Source organism: Ovis canadensis, chromosome 9 (genome assembly GCF_042477335.2).
Source record: "Ovis canadensis isolate MfBH-ARS-UI-01 breed Bighorn chromosome 9, ARS-UI_OviCan_v2, whole genome shotgun sequence".
In the NCBI taxonomy this organism is placed as follows: Eukaryota; Metazoa; Chordata; class Mammalia; order Artiodactyla; family Bovidae; genus Ovis; species Ovis canadensis.
Window position 1 is genome coordinate 85,647,799 of NC_091253.1, and position 22,455 is coordinate 85,670,253.

A 22,455-nucleotide genomic window follows, 5' to 3' on the forward strand; every position below is an offset into this window, starting at 1 on the left:
AAAGTGCTGGAGGTTTCTGCTTATCTCTAGAGCCAGGGCAAAGCAAGGAGCAGAGAGAATGTATTGAACTTCTGCAAACTGCTCCTGGCTTTTGGCAAATTAGTAGCTGGAAACTTAACCAGTGACATTAGTGTTTCCTGGGGAGGGACCCAAATAGAGGCAGAGAGAGGGCAAACTGCTCCTCCTTCTCTGTGTGTAAAGGTCCTTTGTACACATTTCTTTTATAACGTGTGTCCCGCACTGCACACTTGTTATCAGCGCTCTTCTGCAGAGATGATACCGAGGCTCTGAGATTGTCCATGAATGACCTGCCGTACACTGAGTGCCAGAGTACGAATTGGACCTAGATCTGTTGGACACCATGGTCTGCAGTCGGACAGTTATTCCATAATACTCCTTTTGTCAAAATTGGCCCTAGAAAGAGTACCACAGGCCCTACAGCACTTGTCCTCATCCGCCCTCTTCCTGATCCTGTTCACTGGGGAGAAGGTCACTCCTGTCAATTCCAGTAATTCACTTTGGTTCTTTGGGGAAGCATTTCTGACCACGGAGACCATCCGTTCTACAGAACCATTTATGAGTCCTAATTTAGAAACAATTGAAGTGATTATAACATGAAAATTGCTTTAAAAGAAAAAGACAAATGACCTTATTTCAGGATAATGTAATTATTTTAAGGGTTTCTTTCTATGCCACAGTCAAAGCCTGGTTAGAAATAATTGTTAGCAAAACAGTGGCTTTGAAAAGTTTCACTGAGGAGATTGTAAGAGCTTAGGGAGTTAAACCCACATAGTTGACAATGCTGCTACACAATTCCATTGATGCCTGGTGTGCAGAAAACACACAGGAGCAATACATGTGTGCACACACTCCAGGGCGAAAGGAGCAGAGGCGACCACAGCCACCTTGAGAGAAGTGAAAGTGGAAGTCACTCAGTCACGTCTGACTGTTTGCGAGGCCATGACTATACAGTCCATGGACTTCTCCAGGTCAGAATACTGGAGTGTGTAGCCTTTCCCTTCTCCAGGGGATCTTCCCGACCCAGGGATTGAACACAGGTCTCTTGCATTGCAGGTGGATTCTTTACCAGCTGAGCCATAACATCCGCCTTACACAGTGATTATACTGTGACACTAACAAAGCTCACGTGTTCTTTAGCACTGAGAGAGCCTTACCCAGTTCTTCCCTCCAGGTTCACTTCTCTTAACCCCCATGGTTTTTTGGTTGTATCAGCACAGAGACTGCATAACAGACTGGTTAAGAATATGAATTCTGGAGCTGTGGACCTGCATCTTAATCCTGTCTCTACCACTTCTTAGCTGTGTGGTCTTGAATAACTCACTTAACTTCTCACTTAACTTAACTTCTCGCTTCAGTTTCTCCACCTGTACAGTGAGGATGATGGTAGGACCTCCTTCAGAGGGTTGTTCTGAGGATCAGATGAGCTAGGGTGTGTAAAGCACTGATCCATTGGGGGTGCTCTATAGAAATGTGAAGGTGAAAGTTGCTCAGTCATGTCGACTCTTTGTGACTCCATGGACCATATAGTCCATGGAATTCTCCAGCCCAGAACACTGGAGTGGGTAGCCTATCACTTCTCCAGGGGATCTTCCTGACCTAGGAATTGAACCAGGGTCTGCTGCACTGCAGGCAGATTCTTTACCCACTGAGTTCTCAGGGAAGCCCCTATAGAAATATGGTGTGTAACAAAATATCACAGCAGCCAACCAGAGCCTGCCATGGGTGAGAGAGGAGACAGGTGGGGGAAAGTGTTTTGTTTTTGCTTTTTATAATCTGGGCCTCATATTTACAAAGGATCATACACTCATACTCTTGTCATCATTTATCCCCACTTCAGTTTACACATTAAGTCACAGAGTTAGACTGATGAGACTGATGGATGGGAAGTTCATAATGCCACTTTGATGGGGTCCCTGGACCACTGCATCCATGGTGCACTATGATTTAACATTCTTTATGAATCCTGTAACTCACTTCTAAATATGGGGCTTCCTTGGTGGCTCAGTGGGTAAAGAATCAGCCTGCACTGCAGGAGACCTGAGTCAATCCCTGGGTCAGGAAGATCCCCTGAAGAAGGAAATGGTAACCTACTCCAGTATTCTTGCCTGGAAAATCCCATGGATGGAGGAGCCTGGCGGGCTACAGTCCATGGGGTCACAAGAATTGGACACAACCTAGCAACTAAACCAACCAACCAACTCACTTCCAAATAGTATAATTAAAGAGCTTTGAATTTTTACAAGTATCGTAAAAGCATGAATTTGCTAAACATGAGTACCTGGAGTACATCACGATTTTTGGAATTCTGTTTTGGCGTGTCCTCTCACTTTCTCACAAGCCACTGGGACATACAAAAAGGAAGCTAGCCAGACCTCCTTCACAATCTGGGATCAAACCCATGCCTTTGGGGTGTTTCATGAAGTGGACATGTCTCATTTCATTAGAGGAGGAAGGTCTGTGTTGCTGGTGGCACATCCTTCAAATGCAAGCTTTTTTTAAAATACAGCTATTAGCATATAACCATATTCCCCCAAGCTCAGTGGGAAAAGGGGCTCCTGGAAAATAGACTTCAGGAGGAAACCATCTGGGCTTCCCAGGTGGCTCAGTGGTAAAGAACCCGCCTGCCAAACAGGAGATGCAGGTTCAATCCCTGATCAGGAAGATACCTTGGAGAAGGAAAAGTCCACCCACTCCAGTATTCTTGCCTGGAAAATCCCATGGACAGAGGAGCCTGGAGGGCCACAGTCCAAAGAGTCCCAAAGAGTCAGACACAACTGAGCAACTGGGCAGCAGCAGTAGCAGGAAGGCATCTGCAGAGACATAGAACTGTGATTGTTTTCCTGGTGCCCAGTTAGGATGCTGCCAGCCGTGAGTCTCAAGAGCTCCAACCCTGGCTTGCCATAGGTGAAATCTATCTCACTCCACTGGAAGTTATGGGCAACAACCCAGTGAGCGGCTCAATAATGTCCTCAAGGATTTTTCTCTTTTCTCGTGTCCTCAGTATCACATTATCTTCATGTTTTGTGGTCACAGGATGACAACAGCAGGTTCCACCATCACATGAAGCTGCGGGAGAAGACCATTTCTTTTCCTGTTCCCCCATTTTATCGGGTTTTCCATGTGGCACCAGTGGTAAATGCCAGTGCAGGAGACATCAGAGATGTGGGTTTGATCCCTGGGTTGGGAAGATCCCTTGGAGGAGGGCATAGCAATCCACTCCAGTATTCTTGCCTGGAGAATCCCGTGGACAGGGAAAGCTGGTGGGCTATACTCCATAGAGTCACAAAGAGTTGGACAGGACTGAAGCAACTTAACATGCGCCCGTTTTGTCAGCAAGGAAAGCCTGTCCCCAAAGCTTCCTGCAGCCTTCCACTAACGTTTCACTGGCCAAAACTGAGGCTCATGCCTTCCCCAATCAATTCTGTGCATGAGGAATACAACCGCCGCCATTGGCTTAGACTAGTCAGAATTTGCTCAACTTACAATGGGGAAGAGGAGGAGGCATCAGAACCATAGCAAGGCTCTGCTGGCATGGAGCAAGGACAGAGCTGCTGGGTATGCATCCAACAGTATGTGCCTCGGTGACTTGCAAAAGTAGAGGTGTCTAAACGGGGCTTCTTGCCGGATCCCGTTGAAACAACTTCAGTTGGTTATTGTAGGGTTGGCTGCTGTGGGTGCTATATTGTACTGACTTCGTTGAGATTGAATCACATCTGTTACTCAGCACATATTCATTGCTTCAGATGAATCTCTTATCCCATTAACATCCACGGGAATAACAGGAGTTATTCTACAACCAGGTTGAAGTTCTAGGAGGGGGTCATAGCATCTCAGATTTGGCATGCTCACAGCTACCTAGGAGCAGTCAGCAAGATTGCACAGATTTGACCTCTAAGTCCATGTTCATACCTTACCATCATGCAATCTCACTGTTGCAAAGTGATATCACAGTGTTAACCTCAATGTCATTATTTCCGAATTTCATCTTGTCATGGGAGACCTGAAGCTTCTCTGGATTTCTGGCTCAATGATTCCCTGTCTGAGCCTTAACTTTCTTATCTATAAAGTGGGGATGACAATAGTTTGCAGAGTTATTTCAGTAAGATAATGGATGTGAAAGTCATTTGTAAAACTGTCAAGTATTACACAAGTGAGGGTTATTCCTCATCACTAGCTGCCATTCTTTAAATGTGACACAGTGCTGCATAATGATAAAATCCCCTGAGAGTCTGGGGATGCTAACTAAGCTCCACCATTTATTTTCTGCCTGAACTGGGAGAACTTATTCTCCTTAAACCTCAGTCCGCTCATCTGTGAAATGGGTGAGTTGTTCTCCTCTCGAAAGATTGCTGTGCACGTGTGTATGCTAAGTCACTTCAGTCATGTCCAACTCTGTGACCCCATGGACTGTAGCCTGCCAGGCTCCTTTGTCCATGGGACTCTCCAGGCAGGAGATGGGTTGCCATGCCTCCTCCAGAGGGTCTTCCCAACCTAGGGATCAAACCCTCATCTCTTAGGCCTCCTGCATTGGCAGGCAGATTCATTATCACGAACGCCACCTAGAAGGCCCCATAAGATTGCCATCAAGATTAAATGAGGTAATATGCTTTTACACATTGTGGACATCTAACCTGATCATGTGGAGGCATCATTGGCCTGGGGACACTAAGAGGTCCTTGATGAGTTGGAGACTGATTACACAGCAAGTGATTGTGATAATGCCAAAGGACTGGGAAAGAACAGATTTATGGGAACAGGATCGTCTCACTAACTCACATGATATCACTTTGTAATTAGGTCTTTCCCCACAAAAGAATTGTTTTGACTGAGCCCTAGCTATACCGGACTCTAATGAACTCTAGCCATTGCCCAGTGCAGAGAAAGACTGCTGTGCTATACTCCCCGGTTTCCATAGATCTGATTTTGTATATTGAAAGAAAACTTGACTCACATGGGTCAGGCTGTGAGATGAAAAGAAAATATTCTGATGACTGATTGTCTTCCTCTAAATTTCGGTGACCAAATTTCAAAGTCCATTTCTATCCAATTTGCTAGCGCATGATGAGTAAGTATGAGTCTGGGCATATATGCATTTTGAACAATAAGGGACAACAGCCTGACATGGGGAAGTGTGTCCCATCAGAAGAAAAACAACCGAGTTCTAAGTCAGTGGTGAGGCATTCGTAATGGAGTCATGAGATGTCCTCTTTCCTACAATTAGTAAATTTTACTTTGATCATCTAAGCCCAGGTGTGGGGCCCATGGGTGAGCTGTGGGTGGTGTGGCATTGATTCCTCAGTCCTCCCGGTGGCACAGGTGTCCATCCAGCACCCTCATCTACCATCCCCAGGGTGCTGCATAAATAGTGTCCTCTCCCAGGGTGCTAAGAGACACTGAAGTCATCCCTGTGTCCTGCCTCCACAGCAGGACCTGAGTAGAACTTCTCACCGGTATTTCTTGACTGAGCTTGACCCTAAAAATGCAGACATGTGGTAGATAAACTAGTAGTCAAACAGGATCCCTGCTCAGCCTGAAACTTTGAGCCTAAGATTTTTTAAACCTTGATAGGGAAAAGCTTTTATTTTTCAAGTGAGAGTGAGAGTCACTCAGTCGTGTCTGACTCTTTGCAACCCCATCGACTCTACAATCCATGGAATTCTCCAGGCCAGAATACTGGAGTGGGTAGCCTTTCCCCTCTCCAGGGGATCTTACCAACCCAGGGATCGAACCCAAGTCTCCCACATTGCAGGCAGATTTTTTTTTAAGTTACTTGAAAATCTGCAAATACAACCTGTCTTTCTAGAGGTGGAGCTCCTCTATTACTTTGGGCTTGTTTCTTTGACTATGAAAAACACCCAAGTGAAGTCTGAATTGTGCAAATGTAAAGCCATGGTTCTCTTTGGAAATGCAATTGTTTAAAATGCTCTAGTTTCAAAAAGCTAACTTTTTTTTTGCTTTGGGGAGAAGTGGGGTAAGGGATAGTTTGCTGGTGAAGCGGAGCTAGGATTCCAGTTGCTGCTAAGTTGCTCAGTCATGTCCGACTCTGTGCGACCCCATAGACGACAGCCCGCCAGGCTCCCCCGTCCCTGGGATTCTCCAGGCAAGAACACTGGAGTGGGTTGCCATTTCCTTCTCCAATGAATGAAAGTGAAAAGTGAAAGTGAAGTCGCTCAGTCGTGTCCAACTCTGTGCGACCCCATGGACTGCAGTCTACCAGGCTCCTCCGTCCATGGGATTTTCCAGGCAAGAGTACTGGAGTGGGGTGCCATTGCCTTCTCCGAGGATTCCAACTGAGATCTATCCAAAAAGATCAGGTTCACAACTGCCATGCTACACTGCCTCCAGCAGGCGAACAGTGGTGGGATGTGGTAAGCATGGCAGAAGGAAGGTTGGGTGGAGGAGTGGGAGTTGAGAGAATGATCGTGGGGAACCTTAATGCCAGGGAAGGTAGGAGTTGAGAAAAGAGAAAGGGGAGATGAAGACAAAGTGGTGAATCCTGGTCTGAGCCTTGGTGGGTCTCTGACCCGTCCACCAACAATCCATATTCTCCTTGCGAAGCATGTGAGTCCTTCCTCCAAGCCAATGCCACGTGCTCTCTACCTTCTTTCAGGAGTTGAGTGAGGACTCACACTCCTTTGTGATTTCCCATCCAACATCTTGGTCCAAAGGATCCTTTCCCACTTACTGTTGTTATTCCAAGTATTCACCCTATTTGCATTCCCACCCAAGAAGAGAGGAACAGATCTCACGTGAAATTTGGTCTTGAGATACTATTTCCAGAGCTTTACCTTTTAGCTTCATCCTCAGGGCACATTTATAGTTTTAATCTGATATGATGTCTTTGTAAATCTAAGAAGAAATTAGTTTGTCATCCTATTTCTTCTGGTGTCTAAGACTAATGAAAACAGCCTCAGAATTTACAGTGTCCCTTTATAGCACAGAGCTTTTGGAGACAGTCAGAAGAATGAAGGGCAGGGAAGGTTCAAGAGAAAAGCATCACTTTCTCTTTGTCTCACCTGTATCTACTTCCCATGTGACCATAAAATCACCTTTATGTCTTTTAACAGGTAGGGTTATAGGCAAAATTGAGTCTTTCTAAATACTTCTTAACCCAACCACACGGTGAAAAGAACACCTGTCCTTATTGTTTACATGTGACGTGTTATTACCTTGCTTGGATAATGCTCCTTGAGTATAGAGACCATGTCTTTTATGTGGAATAATAGTCTATCTAGTTTGCCAGCTGATTAGTCTCTCTGCCATTTCATCCTATATTATTCTTTGAATCCATTGTCATATCTTGCACAGTCCTAGGCACAAGGACTTCACTTCTGGCGAAGTAATTCACAAGGAGATAGGACCTCCTTGAATGAAGACATTACTCTAAGCTTTTCCTAGATACCCAACTCACAGTTTTATTCTAGGAATAGTGCTTGTTCTAAGTTCTCAATTGCATTATTTGATCTACTGGGGATAAATTTAAACATTTAAAAATATACATTTTAATGCATATTTAAAATTCTTATAATCTAAATGAAAGAAATGATTTAAACTACATGCCCATCACTGTTGAAATTTAGATGCTTGTCTTTATTTTTGGCTTTTATATAAAAATGGATCCAACTCAGTTTTGATTACTGAAGTGTGTTAATTCTGGTGCTTTTACTTCACTTCCATGTTCTTTTGTTATCACTTCCTGTATGAATACAATCAAATTCTAATTTTGCATAATTTTCTTATAGTAGGAAATGTTTCTCTTAAAGAAACAAGCAATTGGCTTGAAGGATTGGAATAACGTTCTCTATCATTTTATACACTGCTGCACATCATAATTTGTTAATGAAGGGAAAGAGGAGTACTGGCAATTTTATCTTCATCATTATTCAAATAGAACAGTTACATATAGTACAACACTCTTCCATTATTGCATTCTCCTTCAGTGAAATTATTTGGGTAAATTTCAGATTTTCATTAATTTTTTTTTACTATAATCATTTTTGTTCCAACCCCATCCACAAAGCCCAAATTTTATGTAGGAGTAAGCATATTTGAATCTCTGGATCTGTCATCAACGAGAAAAATTTAGGTTGTCAGATCCAGCCATTTGTTATATATTGATAGTTCTGAATCCATGCTGTTTGGATTCAGAAACATGTTTGTTATGAAACAGGTTTGCCTGTTTCATAAATATAAGGTGTTTTGCTAGTGACCCATGATGAATGCATAGCCCGAAAGTCTCCTCTCTTTAGTTCATCTCTGCAGCTTCACACTGAGGCTGTACTTGCTGTCGCCATAATTACTAAGCTCTGTGTACCAATAAGCCCTTCGGTGCTGCAAGAATAAGTAGGAAAGGCCAGAAGTCACATTATTCAGGAAAAGGCAGAAGGTAATTTTCTTTATAGTGTCTGCTGATGAAGTCAGGACACTCTGGTTTGGCGGCCCTGGCACTGTGAAGTGGGCTTCTGTGCGTGTGCACGGCGTGGGGCACAGGATGCCGCCTCAGCTGTCCTCGCCACGGTAATCACCTGGGGTCAACCTGATACTGCTTCCCCTGACCCTCTCGCGGCAACTGACCCGCCAGGAATATGCTGCCAGCTTTTTTGAACAACTTTGGCATATTTTGTGAACGTTTTTTACACTGATACTACACTGGTCTTAAGTGTTTGCTATAATATAAGGTGTAAAATAAGGTCAATAGAAGTGAGCCACTCTGATCAGAATTTAGACATAGTGAAGGGATGTCCCTGGTAGTCCCGTAGCTGAGACTTCACAGTCCCATTGCAGGGAGCCCAGGTTTAATCTCTGGTCAGGGAACTAGATCCCCCATAATGCAACTAAGACCCTGTGCAGCCAAATAAATAAAAATATTTTTTTAAAAAGAAATAGGGAAAAGGTTAGGAGGGTCCCCACTGGCAAGGGGGTAGGGTGTGCAGGATAAGTTAGAAAACCCACCCAGGCACACACAGTCTAAACGAGGAGGTGTGTGTGCTTCGTCACTCAGTCGTGTCCAACTCTGTGTGGCCCATGGACTGTAGCCCACCAGGCTCCCCTGTCCATGAGATTTCCCAGGGAAGAATTCTGGAGTGGGTTGCCATTTCCTACTGCAGGGGATCTTCCCGATCCAGGGAGCTTATGTTGTAGCTTATATGTCCTGCATTGGCAGGTGGGTTCTTTACCACTAGCACCGCCTGCAAAGCCCAAACAAGGAGGGGGCTGACCTGGGCGGACACAGACCCTCTCTCAGAGCTGGTTGGATCCTTTGTTTGAATTTATTGCATTGCTATCACTTTGTGGATATATTTTCACCTTCCCTCTTTTCAGATTACGCTTCCATTTTCACTGTCTCTGAGCAAGAAAAGGAAATAGTAACCGGAGTGTAAATAACTAGACAGGAAGGCTTTTCTTGAGCACACAAACATGCACACAGCCTGCCGCCCCTGGCAGCATCCTCCCTGAGGCTCTGCTCTGTCTCCCACCATGAGGTGCTGCGCTGAGAGGACAGAGGACAAAGCCCTGTGTCCTGCATCCCCCTTTGAAACTCATCAGCCCTGGAACCTTGGGGAAATGCTTACATCGTCACCCTCAATTTCTTTATTGTAAGTAAGTGATCTTGCCTCTTCCTCTCTCAACAGTATTTCAGAGATCTGCTGAAACATTATGCTGAAAGCCCCATAAACATGCAAGGGGCAGGCAGGCTGTGCTTTATTTAGTTTGTGGCACTGGGCCGCTGGTGTAGTGGCCTGCGTGCACCTGGAGTTCTGTAAACATTAGTGGCGTTCTTTAAAGTTACACAAGCAATGCAATACCCTCTAGGATCGACAGAAAATAAGCTCCACAGAACAGAGCCATTGTTTCTTAAGCACCTACCACATGCCAACATCATTCTCAGAGCTGTAAAGAGAGGCCCCAACAAAACTCCATAGATAGGCCTCACACTCACTTAGAAGAGAAAGGGTGGCTGAGTGTAGGAAGTATTACAATAATCTCCACCTGACACCAAGTAAGATATCAACAAGTAGAGAAGGAGAGAATCATAATAGTGACTACTTGAAATATTTCAGTGTTTACAAAGGGTTTAAGTTTTATTTTCTCGTAAGCTTCATTCCCTGGACCACTGTGAGGACTGGAGTGAAAATAAATGTGTCAAGTTGAGGGTTAGAATGACAAATTTTGTGGTTCTGATGAGGTTGGGGTACAACCTTAAGGCTGCTGAGGACCAAGCAATGGGCTTTCACCTCTAATCTGTCATCAATATGGAACATGGAAGATTTTTGAGAAATGACATAATCAGATGCAGAGTCTTAAGACTGGAGAACAGTTAATATTTCTGAATTCAGATGAGAGGTAAGGTCTGCATTAAGAAATGGTGGCAGTAATTGGAAATAAGTTGCGAGACAAGGATTTTCCTATGGCCATTTTTTTCTGCCCTAATGATAAATGGTTTTATTTTTTAAAAAAACCAATTTATTTCTTTTTCACCTCTGATCTTAGAAAAGATGGCTTTAAAAAAAAGTAATAAAGCAACAAAGAATCATTTCTTCCCCCAGGTAAAAAAGAATTGATTCAATCAGTCATTGATATCCTGTTTTTTCAGTGGTATCCAGTTCTGAAAATTACATTCTTATCTAGCCAGACCCTGAGAACAGGTTACAAGTCCCTCTTGCACAAGCCAGACCATCCCACTGCAGGAAGGCTGATCGTCCCATTGCCATGGGGCTCCTCTGAAGAGGATTCTGCCCCAGTTGTACGTCCCAGCCTCAGGAAGGAAACCAGAGAAAAAAAGTGTCCTACTCACCATCAGCTGCTTCTCCAATCGGACTTCTTTGCTTAATTTCTGGTTAGAATAATGACTGCTATGCAGAGAAAACATTCAGCCAGGGGTCTGGCAGGAGTCCTCTCTGGGTGCAGATCCCAAATGTCTTTCCTATCTGGCAAGTGATCCAAGGGATAAAGCTAGCAGTCATTCTCTTTCTTTCATTCTCTCGTGTCACATTCTTGCTTTTGTTCTAATTCTTCATGAAGCTAAAGCAAGGGGTATAATGTCCCGAGCTCTGGACGGCTCCTCTTTGTAAACAGCCCACCAAGCTGAATCCTTATCTCTCTCAGATTAATAGTCAATGTTTTCTGAGCACCTACTAGATGCCAGACACAGTGCTGAGTTTTCCCTCACTCATGAGGCTTTCTTTTTCTCATTTCGTATTTTCACCAAACAGCCGCATGAAGAGGTATCACTATGTCTATTTTACTGTAGAGGAATGAGGCCTTAGGGAGGTCAGATGACTTTTCCAAAGTCACATAACACTGGACTGCAATAAGGACTTCAATTCACTTCCTCTGCTACCAAATCCAATTCTCTTTCCATACGTCTTGCTGGGGGATGCAAAAGTTGCAAGAAGTAAAGAAAAGGTACTTCACAGTCTCTCCTTGTCATTCAGTTACTGAACTTCTTACTTGTACATAAGTTTGATGGACGAGCATCAATATTTCAGCCACATTGGCCAGGATACAGACTGATGGATCAGTACCTTCCAACAGAAGCACCAAAAGTGACCTAGCCAGAGATGTGGGAGGGATGGAAGTGGGGAGGGTGGTTCCCACACTACTCCCCTGGGGCCACTAGCTGCATGAATTTGTCACTATGGTTAGCTTCTCAAAGCCCCTCTTAGCCCCTTGGAGTAAAACCAAGATATAACATCCCTCTCATCAACTCCACAGAAGAATTGTAAAGATGCAGTATTAATGAAAATGCTCTGAGCTGCAACTGGAATCCCAGACTCCCTCGCTTCCTTTCCCTATCTTATGTAGGATGCTATTTTTGTAGGAATATTCATTTCAAGCCAGGAAACAGTAGATGTTAAACACATGTTTGCTGAATAAATAAAAAAGAATTAAGAACTATTCTTGGATTCCGTGGAGGCGCTTGCATCAATTAGCTGAATGCATTTGTGGCCCCTGGAGAATGTCTACAAATGGAGACTGGAGCTGCTTGTGTGCCTCTGGCTGCGGGTCATGTGAGGAGGCCTGGATCCCTGTAGCTGATCCGTTTGGCCTCCGGAGTCCTTGCTGGCTCAGTCTTCTGTTTTGTGGTCTTATCAAAACTCAAAGTAGTCATTCTTATCTTTCAAATAAGAGACTATTGGACTTCCCTGGCAGTCCAGCGGTTAAGGCTGCACACTGCCACTGCCGGAGGCACAGGTTTGATCTTGGTTAGGGAAGGAAGATCCCGCCTGCCATGCCACAAGGCCAATAGCTAGACAGATAAATAAATAAATAAGAGAAAACTTAGTACATCTAGCTAAGCAGAAATGTATCATTAGGAATTCCATGGAAGTCAGCCAAGGTAGGCTCTTAGCCTGTACAGCCCTGGAGAATGCATGGGGGCCCTCAGAGCTTCCCCCTCTTTTCCTCCCTGCGTCTGGCACGAGGTGGCCCAGACAGGCAGCTCTGATGCTGTGGTCTGCTGGCCAAGTGTGCTGATGGCAAGGGGACCCGTGCACTTCATCTGAAGCCCTTGACTTCAGGCACTCGGACAGTGTCTTTTGTTGGATCAGCTTTGTAGTTTCTGCGTGTGGTTTAGTATGGCCCCTGTCCATTTACTCAAGGCCACTTACCTAAGGGCACTTTAAGCTTGCAATGTAAGTTCACCTCCAATTGCTGGCAATCTGAGAGGGGTGTCGGGGGAGTCAGCCATTAGCTGGACTTGAAGTAAGGAGGAAGGAGTGGGCATGAAAAGTCAGGAGGTAAGTATTGACCAGGGGAGGATTTAGAGTGCTGTGTGCATAAAATAGTCTTTAGGCTAAAAGGGGGCATTTACATGGTGACAGTAGAGCACTCTTTAAAGACCAGGGTGAACGTGGCCTTGGCCTCCTAGGCACAAGAATAACTAATGTCAAACTTGCATGTGTGTGCCTGTAACACAGGCTGAGGGGGTGGGGTGAAATTCCAACTCCAATTCCAAATCCGATTCAATTCTAATCCTAGCTGGTGTATCAGCCCTTACAGAATACATGGTTGGCATGTAAAGGCTTGTTTGATGAAACCATAAGGGAGTGTCTAGAGATCATGGTACTTGTCAATGACATCAAGAACCTGTTTGTAAAAAATACTGCCCGAGGAATCCAGGACCATGACCAAGGTAAAATGCCGAGGGAATCAAAGAAAAATGGGGTCAACCAGAATGACCATCGGGGTGCTTTGTTAAGTAAATGTCGTGCAATGAACTGTGAGCCTCATGTTACTAAGTATCCTGTCAGCTGATCAATGCTTGGCCCTAGGTCAGTGTTCAATACCATCTGTTGAATCAACTAATCAAAATTCAACAATTTTAAAAAATGAGATACATCCACATGGAAGAATATCCACAATATATTTTTAAGTGAAAACAATCCCGTTTATGGTTGGTGTGTACAGAGTTCATATTGTTTAGTCTCTAAGTCGTGTCCAACTCTTTTGTGACTGTAGCCCACCAGACTCCTCAGTCCATAGGATTTTCCAGGCAAGAATACTGAAGTGGGTTGCCATTTCCTTCTTCAGGGGATCTTCCTGACCCAGAGATTGAACCTGCATTTCCTACATTGCCTGCAAATTCTTTACCACTGAGCCACCAGCGAAGCCCCACAGATTTCATATATATGCATTTAAATGTATAATTTATATATGTATATATTTATAAAACTGTTATATATACATAAAACTGTTGCTGCTGCTACTGCTGCTAAGTCGCTTCAGTCATGCCCGACTCTGTGCAACCCCAGAGACGGCAGCCCACCAGGCTCCCCTGTCCCTGGGATTCTCCTCCAGGCAAGAACACTGGAGCGGGTTGCCATTTCCTTCTCCATAAAACTGTTAGTAGTGGTTATTTCTTATGGACTACTATTGGATCAGAGTGAGGGTGTTCACATTCTAGTTTTGGTATCCCTTTATTACTTACATTTTTTGCAATAGTAATGTAGTACTTTAGCAGTCAGCAGAACTAAAAATATTTCCATTTTGGAAGACAAGGGAAAGGGTTGTTATTGGATAATGTTCTACTCAGAGTCTATCAGAAATATGTGTTTTATTGGCAATAATGTGGGTTGTACTTTATTTTTTATGGAAAATAAAACTTGGAAAAAAAGCCCAAGGCCAGGCCCTGTCTAGTCTGAAATTCAGGCTCTGTAGAACCAGGGCCCAGATACTTCAGAGTCCGTGACCACTGCGCACCCTGGGAAGACTGGAGGGGTTTTGTGGGCTTTATCTCAGAGCCTACGAAGGCTCTAGGCTCACAGTCTCTTTTGAACCAGTTAAGTTCTCATCTCACGCCTGTCACCTCTCTGCGGGGGGAGCGAGTGCAGGTGTGTGACCAGGTGTTACAGGTATGACAAGACAACCAGGAGATGTGGGTCCAAACACCCCATTCTCTTCAGGAAGAAGGCCTCCCTGCAGGCAGTGACTTCATGACAGATTTCAGGCAGTTCCAGCAAAGCCATTTTGCGATCCAGATGAGGGTATAGAAGGACGTCTTGCTTCCTCATAGGAGCCCATCTCACCAAAGACTGGCAGGCAGAGCATTCTCTGGTCAAGGCAACTAAGCTATCGAGAGTGTTGGTTTTTTTGTTTTTAAGTTGCTAAGTCGCATCCGACTCTCTGCGACCCCATGGACTATATAGCCCCGTAGGCTCCTCTGTCCATAGGATTTTCCAGGCAAGAGTACTGGAGTGGGTGTTACATAACTTCAATTCTCCTTCTGTAATATTTTAATTTTTTTTCTCTTTCTGCCCCACTGCGTTTCATTTCCTAATTTGCTCACTATATATAAATATGTCAGTTTATATATACGGTCTCCTTTCAAACTCCCACTGAGAGGCAAATTCCACTGAAGAGAAATTTCTGAAGCATTGTGCTCTTCAGGTTTTTATTGAGTCATTTTTTTTTCTCCCAGTGAGAAGTAAGGACAACTGACCTTGAAATGAATTTGCTGGATTTTAGCCGCCTGTAAAATTCAGATGGCCAAAACAATGATGTCTCGGTCATGGTAAATGAATGCTTCCTCCCATTAACCTATAACTTTTATCATTTCCTTCCTTACATTTTAGGAGCCTTTTTTTAGTTATGTTTTCATAATTTAGACATTCCATTGGTTGGAAATTCAAAGCAACTCTTAGAGGACAAGGTTACATGTTTCAAAGAGGCAAACATTTTAATTAACCTGGCCTCTTTCGGAAACCACTGTGAGCTCTATGTTCCTTGCTGCAGCTAAATGTGACTTTAGTTGCTAATTTCTTGTAAATTCTATTTTAGAAGAACTCAGTGCAGTTTGCATTGCAACTTCCTCTGAGGTTAACCAGACTGTCCAGGTTAAGTTATGGACTTTTTCCCTGGAAAATCTAACTCTGGGGGTTGAGAATTAACTCACCGAGTTTTGGAACCTTATGAGGAATGGCAGAAATGAAATGCTGCAGCTCTTTCCACTCCCCAGATACAAAATACATAGACGGGAGCATGTGCATGTCGAAAGGTTGATCCTCCTCGCCATTTCCTTTCCCTGCGGCATCATTTCTAGGGTTATTCCCTTTTTAGTTCTTTTTAGATGGAAAGTTAATTTCATAGTTTAGATTCCTGTGCGTGGTCTTTTGTTGGTGGTTTGGTGTCTTGTGTATTTTTCCTTTGTCATCTGTGGTCAATATTAACCCCAGATTTATATTTTGGACACTGGATGACTGGATGTTTCCCAAAATAAGTTGGGAAATTTCACATTGCCCATCTCAGGTTAAACTACTGAATAACAGAATGCCGGTGTCTAATAGAATACATGTGTGTTTCATTCTAACATGTATACTATCATGTGAATTGAATCGCCAGTCTATGTCTGACGCAGGATGCAGCATGCTTGGGGCTGGTGCATGGGGATGACCCAGAAAGATGTTCTGGGGAGGGAGGTAGGAGGGGGGTTCATGTTTGGGAATGCATGTAAGAATTAAAGATTTTAAAATTTAAAAAATAAAAAACTAAAAATTAAAAAAAAAGAAAAAAAAATGCAGTTGAGATTCAACACAGATGAATATATATTATATATGTATCTTATAGTAGATAGGTACATAGAATGATCTTACAGGGTATATGAACTTGAAAGGGCTGAGGACCCAATTGCTACGTAAAAGTATTTTTCGAGGGACTTCCCTGGTGGTCCAGTGATTGAGACTCTGATCTTCCAGTGTAGGAGGGCACAGATTCAATCCCTGGTTGGTGAATGAGATCCCACGTGAGATGGGGAAGATGAAATGAAGATGGCCATGATATGAAGTCAAGAAAGTATAAAAAGTAAAAAATTATACATATATATATATTACTTTATACACACCTATCTATGTATTCTTCAAGGCTCTGAAGAAAAGTCTTTAAGAGGTAAAAGCTGGAGCATGCAGGAGGTCAGAGTACCTGGGTAAGGGGGACTGAAAGGAAGTCAGGGATGGCCAGGGTAGCTCAGAGCTTTTGAACCACAGGAGGAAGTCTGGGTTGGTGTTCTCTGTGTGTTAGGAAGGCCACATAAAGCTCTAAGCAGAGGAGGGACCTGGTCTGTTTTATGTTTTTATAAACTCACTCTGGGGATCTGAGTGGACAGCCAGGCAGGGAGAAGGAGGATAAAAGTGAAGAGAGAATCCAGAGAAGAGGGTGTTATAGATGTTCAAGAAGGAGGTGATGGAGGTTCAGACTGAGGCATGACAGTAGAGATGTGCAAGTGAATGGATCTGGGACAAATTTTAGAGACAGAGGCAAGTTTGGACAGCTCCTGCTTATGGAACAAAAGTGAAGGGAATCACGGGTGAGTCCTTGGGTTTGGGAGTGAACAACTGGGCACAAGATGACAACCTTTAGGGAGACAGGACAGGCTGGGGTGGAGGAGACAGCACAAGGTCCAGAGGAAACCAGGAGCCCAGCCCTCCTGTGCGGCTGCCTTTAGCACGTTCATGAGCCCCCTTGAGCTGGCGTGAAGGACGGAACAGTGGAGAATGTGGTCTCAGCCTCTGTGTCTGCCCGTCCTTCTCCTTCTCCCTTGCTGGTGCCTTCTCCTCTTTCTATTGGCAAAGATTCTAAATGGCAGGGTGACCAAGGGCTTGGTGCTTATCCTCTTTTCTTTTCTATCCTCATTCACTTCCAGTCTTTGGCTGTAAATACGATCTATATGCTGACGACTCCCAAATGTAAACAGCCTCCTGGACCACTTTCTCTAACTGTAGACACATCCAACTACCTGCTCAACATCTCGGGTCAGCATCTGAGAATTAACAGACGCACACAGTGAAGTCCCCTACCTCACCCCTAAGCCCTGCTTCTCCTGCATTTTTCTTATTTCAGTAACTGTCAGCTTCCACCTTGCCAGCGGTGCCGAATCCCAGCAATTCTCACCTCCTCTGCTCCCCTGGCTTCACCCACCATCCTCTCTGGCCTGGGTCATTGCAGTGGTCTTCCCACTGCTGCCCTTATCCTTCTTTAGCTTTCTGTCCACACAACAGCAAGATCCTGTTAGAATATAAATCTCTCCTAGCACTTCTCTGCTAAGAATCCTGCAACGGCTGCATCTCACTCAGAGTGCAAGCCAGAGCTCACGGTTCCCTCCTGGTCACACATCATCTAGTCCTCGTTGCTCTTCTGATCTCATATCCTTTGTTTCTTCCCACCCTTGTTCCAGCCCTGTCCTTGAGTGTGCTAAGCACTCTCCCGTGAAGACCTTCTCATCTGCTGTTTTCTCTGCCTGGAATAGTCTTCTCCCAGTCATCTCCATGGCTACATCCCTACCTCCCTGGTCTTTTTCACACATCACTTTCTTAATGGGGCTTTTTCTTTAAACTGTTAACACCTACCCATCCACTCCTGGCATTCCCCACCCACTCTGCTATTCTCCGTGGCACATCTCATATTTCGCTTATTGACTGTGTATCTCTTCCCAAGAGGCTGTAGTCTCCACGAGGACAGGAGTTTTGCCTGTCTGTTCCCAGCTGAATCCCCAGTGCCCTGAGCCATGCCTCCGTCCTGATAGACACTTTGCCCATATTTGTGGAATGGGTGTGTTATCTCTCTCCTCTTGGGCTTCCCTGATGGCCTGTGTGCTAAACTGCTTCAGTCATGTCCGACTCTTTGCAACCCCATGGACTGTAGCCTGCCAGGCTTCTCTGTTCATGGGATTCTCCAGGCAAGAATACTGGAGTGTGTTGCCATACACACTTGGGAAGATGCCAGGGGATCTTCCCAACCCAGGGATCCAACTCAGATCTCTTACGTCTCCTGCACTGGCATTGCAGGTTCTCTCAGACCATAAAGAATCTGCCTGCAATGCAGGAGACCCAGGTTCAATCCCTGGGTCAGGAAGATCTCCTGGAGAAGGGAATGGCTCCCTATTCCAGTATTCTTGCTTGGAGAATCCCAGGGACAGAGGAGTCTGGCAGACTATACAATCCATGGGGTCGCGAAGAGACAGACACGACTGAGCAACTTTCTTCCCTCTTAACTACTGCTTCGTGGCATTTTATAAAGCTTTTGTCTTAATTTCTATATTTGCTTGTCTCTGAAGCTAGTCAGACACAATGAAAAAAAAAAGATGACACTTGACAGTCGCATGCAAATTGAGCTTCCTGTCTGTCTCCCTCACTCACAAGCTGTGGGAATCAGGACAAGTCACTGTGCCTCTCTGAGTTTTCTTTCTTCCTTTTCTTCTTTCTCTCTCTTTCTCATAAAAGAGTGGAATCTGCCCTACCTATCCCTCAGAGTGGCTGTGAAGGCTCAGTAGAGTGATGTATGAGGTGCAGTCAGGGATGGGATATAGCGTATGTATAGCTGAGTTCCTTTGCTGTCCACTTGAAACAATCACAGCATTGTTAATCAGCTATACTACAATACAAAATGCAAAGTTTAATAATAATAAAATAAAAATGTTGTCCTCTTAAACAGAGAAAAAAAACAAATTCTAGTTTCACACCACTTTACCTTTAATATTTAAATTCACTCATTAAAAAAAAAAAAGGAGTAAGATGTAATTTTCACTGACTGGAGCATCTGTCCCTGACTCAACGCTGGAGGTTTACATATATGACTGTCTCGTTTAATTCTCACATAGAATCAGTGAGATAAGAACTCGGACAACTGACCTCATTTCACACATGAGAAAACTGAAGTGTGCTAAGAATTGAAGGGAATTACCCAAGAGCTGGTCAACAATAGAGCCAGTCTTTGAACCCGAGCATTTTTATTCCATGCCCTGTTCTACTGGCACAAAATAAACATTTTAATGACCAAATGGAGCAATTAAAAGGATTTGACCTGAGGTGAAACTTCTCTCTCTGGATGATTTGTTTTCTTTAGACTGCTAATTAATGTAGCATTTCCCTTAAGGTCCCCTCCCCAATCCTTCAACTCCAACAAAATTCCTGTCTTCCAAAAGAAAAAGGTATTGTCAGGCATTTTCTATCCTTCCCTCTCTCCCTCAAAGGAAGAAACGGTATCTTTTGTCCCCGGAGATTTTTGTTGTACGGCCTAACCATGTCCAGATGGTTCCCTCAAGTTCGGATATCATACTTAGTAAAGTGTTTGTAGTTATCTACTGAAACAAATTCTGGCCTAAATTGCAAACACCCGCTTCCCAGATAACTTATTCCATGTTCTTCTGCCTTGTTTGTGTTATGGCCTTTCTGTGCTAATGAATTTGTAAATGCGGTTTAATTACTGTTTACGGGAAAAATAGCTGCACACAGATCAGTCTCAGTGGGAGCCTTAGCCAAAATGTTGAAGCAATTTGTTTCTAGTGCAAAAACAGCTAATAAATGAGACACACTTTTTAAACATTGGGAAAGGAACTCAAGTTTGGTTTTTAAGAAACAGTGCTTTCTACATCCTGGGAAATAAATCATTCTTTAAGAGAGCAGATTTTAATATCAAAGTGGCATTTTTTTCCCAAGGCCTTGCACTCAGTGATTTGCACAGAACCAAAGGGTTCTCACAGTGATTTGATTGAATGCCACACCAAAAGGCTCTTCTCTAAAGCACTCCCCAAAAGGAAAACTCAGCATTACTTGTAAATTCCATAAAATGTTTCGGAGCTCTATAAATCCATGTATTATGTATTACCTTGTGTTTCTGAATTCTTGCCTCTGGCAAATTGCCAACTTAGCAACTAAATGCCGTTTTGAAATTCTAATACAAACCAGTCTCTCCTGCTTCACTTTTTTTCTCAAGGTGGGGAGAAAAAAAGATGCAAGAGGGAAGTGAAAGTTATTCAAAGGTTCAGTTTATAAATTCTGTTTGTGTTGTGCTTGGAGCTGTGGTTTACGTTTGCTCTTACGTAAAATGACATTGGTCTGATTCTCCGTAGAGTGTCACCTCTGAAAGTGAGCTCCTTCAGGCAGCTGTTGGTCATGCTGATGGGAACAGAATTGTTGTTCCACCCTTCCTGGGGCACCTGCCTCAGAGACAGAGCAGGGCTGATTCTGCTCTGTGCAGAACTCAGGGAGCAAAATCAATCAGCTTGGCAAGTCACAAGGATTGCTTGTCATTTCCTGAACTGTGCATATAATAAAAGAAGTTTCCTTGCCTTCAAGGAATTTATAGTGGTGGCAACAGATAGGCACACAGGCAATTCAGTTTTAACAGATCCCAAGGGTGAGGGGAGGGGGAGTTCACTGAAGGTGGTCAACAAGTAAAAGCCTCAGATAAGTTCTGGGCATGCATCATGCAGCATGGTAACTACAGTTAACAATTTGTTGTTGTTCAGTCACTAAATTGTGTCCAACTCTTTGCAATCCCATGGACTGCAGCATGACAAGCCTCCTTGTCCTTCTCTATCTCCTGGAGTTAGCTCAAACTCATGTCCATTGAGTGGGTGATGCCATCCAACCATATCATCTTCTGTCGTCCCCTTCTCCTCCTGCCTTCAATCTTTCCCAGCATCAGGGTCTTTTCCAATGAGTCGGTTCTTCGCATCAGGGGACCAAAGTATTGAAGCTTCAGCTTCAGCACCAGCATCATTAACAGTACTGTATTGTATATTTGAAAGATGCTAAGAGAGTAGGTCTTAAAAGTTCTCAACAGAAGAAAAATTTCTGTAACCATGTGAGGGTATGTGTGTTAACCAGACTTACTGTGGTGAGCATTTCCCAGTATAAACGTATATCGGGTCTTATGTCATATGCCTTAAACTTATGCAATGTTCTATGTCAATTATGTCTCAATAAAACTAGTGGAGAAGTGAAGAAAAGCGATCCCAAGACCGAGTCTTAACTACCAAATAGCTTTAGTGTCTCAAATAACGTTCTGAAAGCCAGGGCCTCATGTTTGGAGCAAAAAGACTCCTTTTCCAAGAAGATTGTTCCATGTTTCCATGTTGTAATTATTTATCTGAGTCATTTCTTCATTCACCTAAGTTATATATGGTGGGCCCTAGGGAGACAGAGTAACCTCAACAAGACTCCATCTCAAGGGGCTCACCCTGCATTGGGAGAGGGGCAGACATAAACAAACACCACAAATTTGAGAATCTCAAAGAAATTGGGAGTCGTTATTAAAATGGGGGTTAAAATCTTTTATATATTCTGTAAGTCTCTAATACAAGAAAAATGTAAAATACAAGTGTAGAGCCCCTTTGTTAGAAGGGACTTACCTTTACCATGCTTATATCATAAGACTTTGGATATGGGAACTAAGCTCACCTCCTCCAAGAAGGCCTCCCTGATAGCATGCAGATCCCCCTTTGGCTTGGGGGTCCTGTCCATGTATTTTCACAGCACCACGTCCATTCCCCTGATACCGCCTTTTGAATGTTTATTGTGCTGTCCTCTTCCAGATATAGGCAGCTGGGTGTCCCTTAAGGAGGAGGGTCGCATCTTACTTTTTGCATCCACAGTGCCAGAAACATCCCTGATATATGGCATGTGGTTAATATCGACTGGCTCTGTGAATGGGAAGATGGTAATTACAGGGTTTTTTCTAATAAAAGTTGCCTTTATTCCCTACTTTATATTAAGTTTTAAAATAAGTAACAAAGGGTATATTTTCTTGTTTTTTGAAATATAAACATATTAAAACATATATTAATAGCATTTTAGATAAGGGTACACATGAAAAATCTAGAAGGACACACACCAAATTGCTGGCAATGTTCAAGTGTTAAGATTTGAAATGATGCTGACTTTCCTGTGTGTATTGCTGTGTTGTTTGCTATTTTACTATGGATGTGCTATTACCGTGATATAAGTTTTTTGTATCTTAAAAAGAAAAATTTGGCCGGTTTCATAAGCCACAACCATAGGACATAACCTTATGAAACATCATCTTTACTTTATAAACACAATGTTGACAGTGATTTGACTTTTTGGCTTTAAATAACTGACCAAGCTTGGTAGCGTTTCATGGAATTAGATGAGTTTCTACTTCCCTTACTTATGTCTGTCTTTATAATATTCAGAAAAT

General features: G+C 43.6%; 1 protein-coding gene across 50 annotated transcripts in view; it reads left to right on the plus strand.

The window, feature by feature from the left end:
* The window catches only part of NCALD (neurocalcin delta), a 478,889-nt gene that overhangs the window by 433,603 nt on the left and 22,831 nt on the right, over positions 1–22,455 (plus strand). The window lies entirely within an intron of this gene.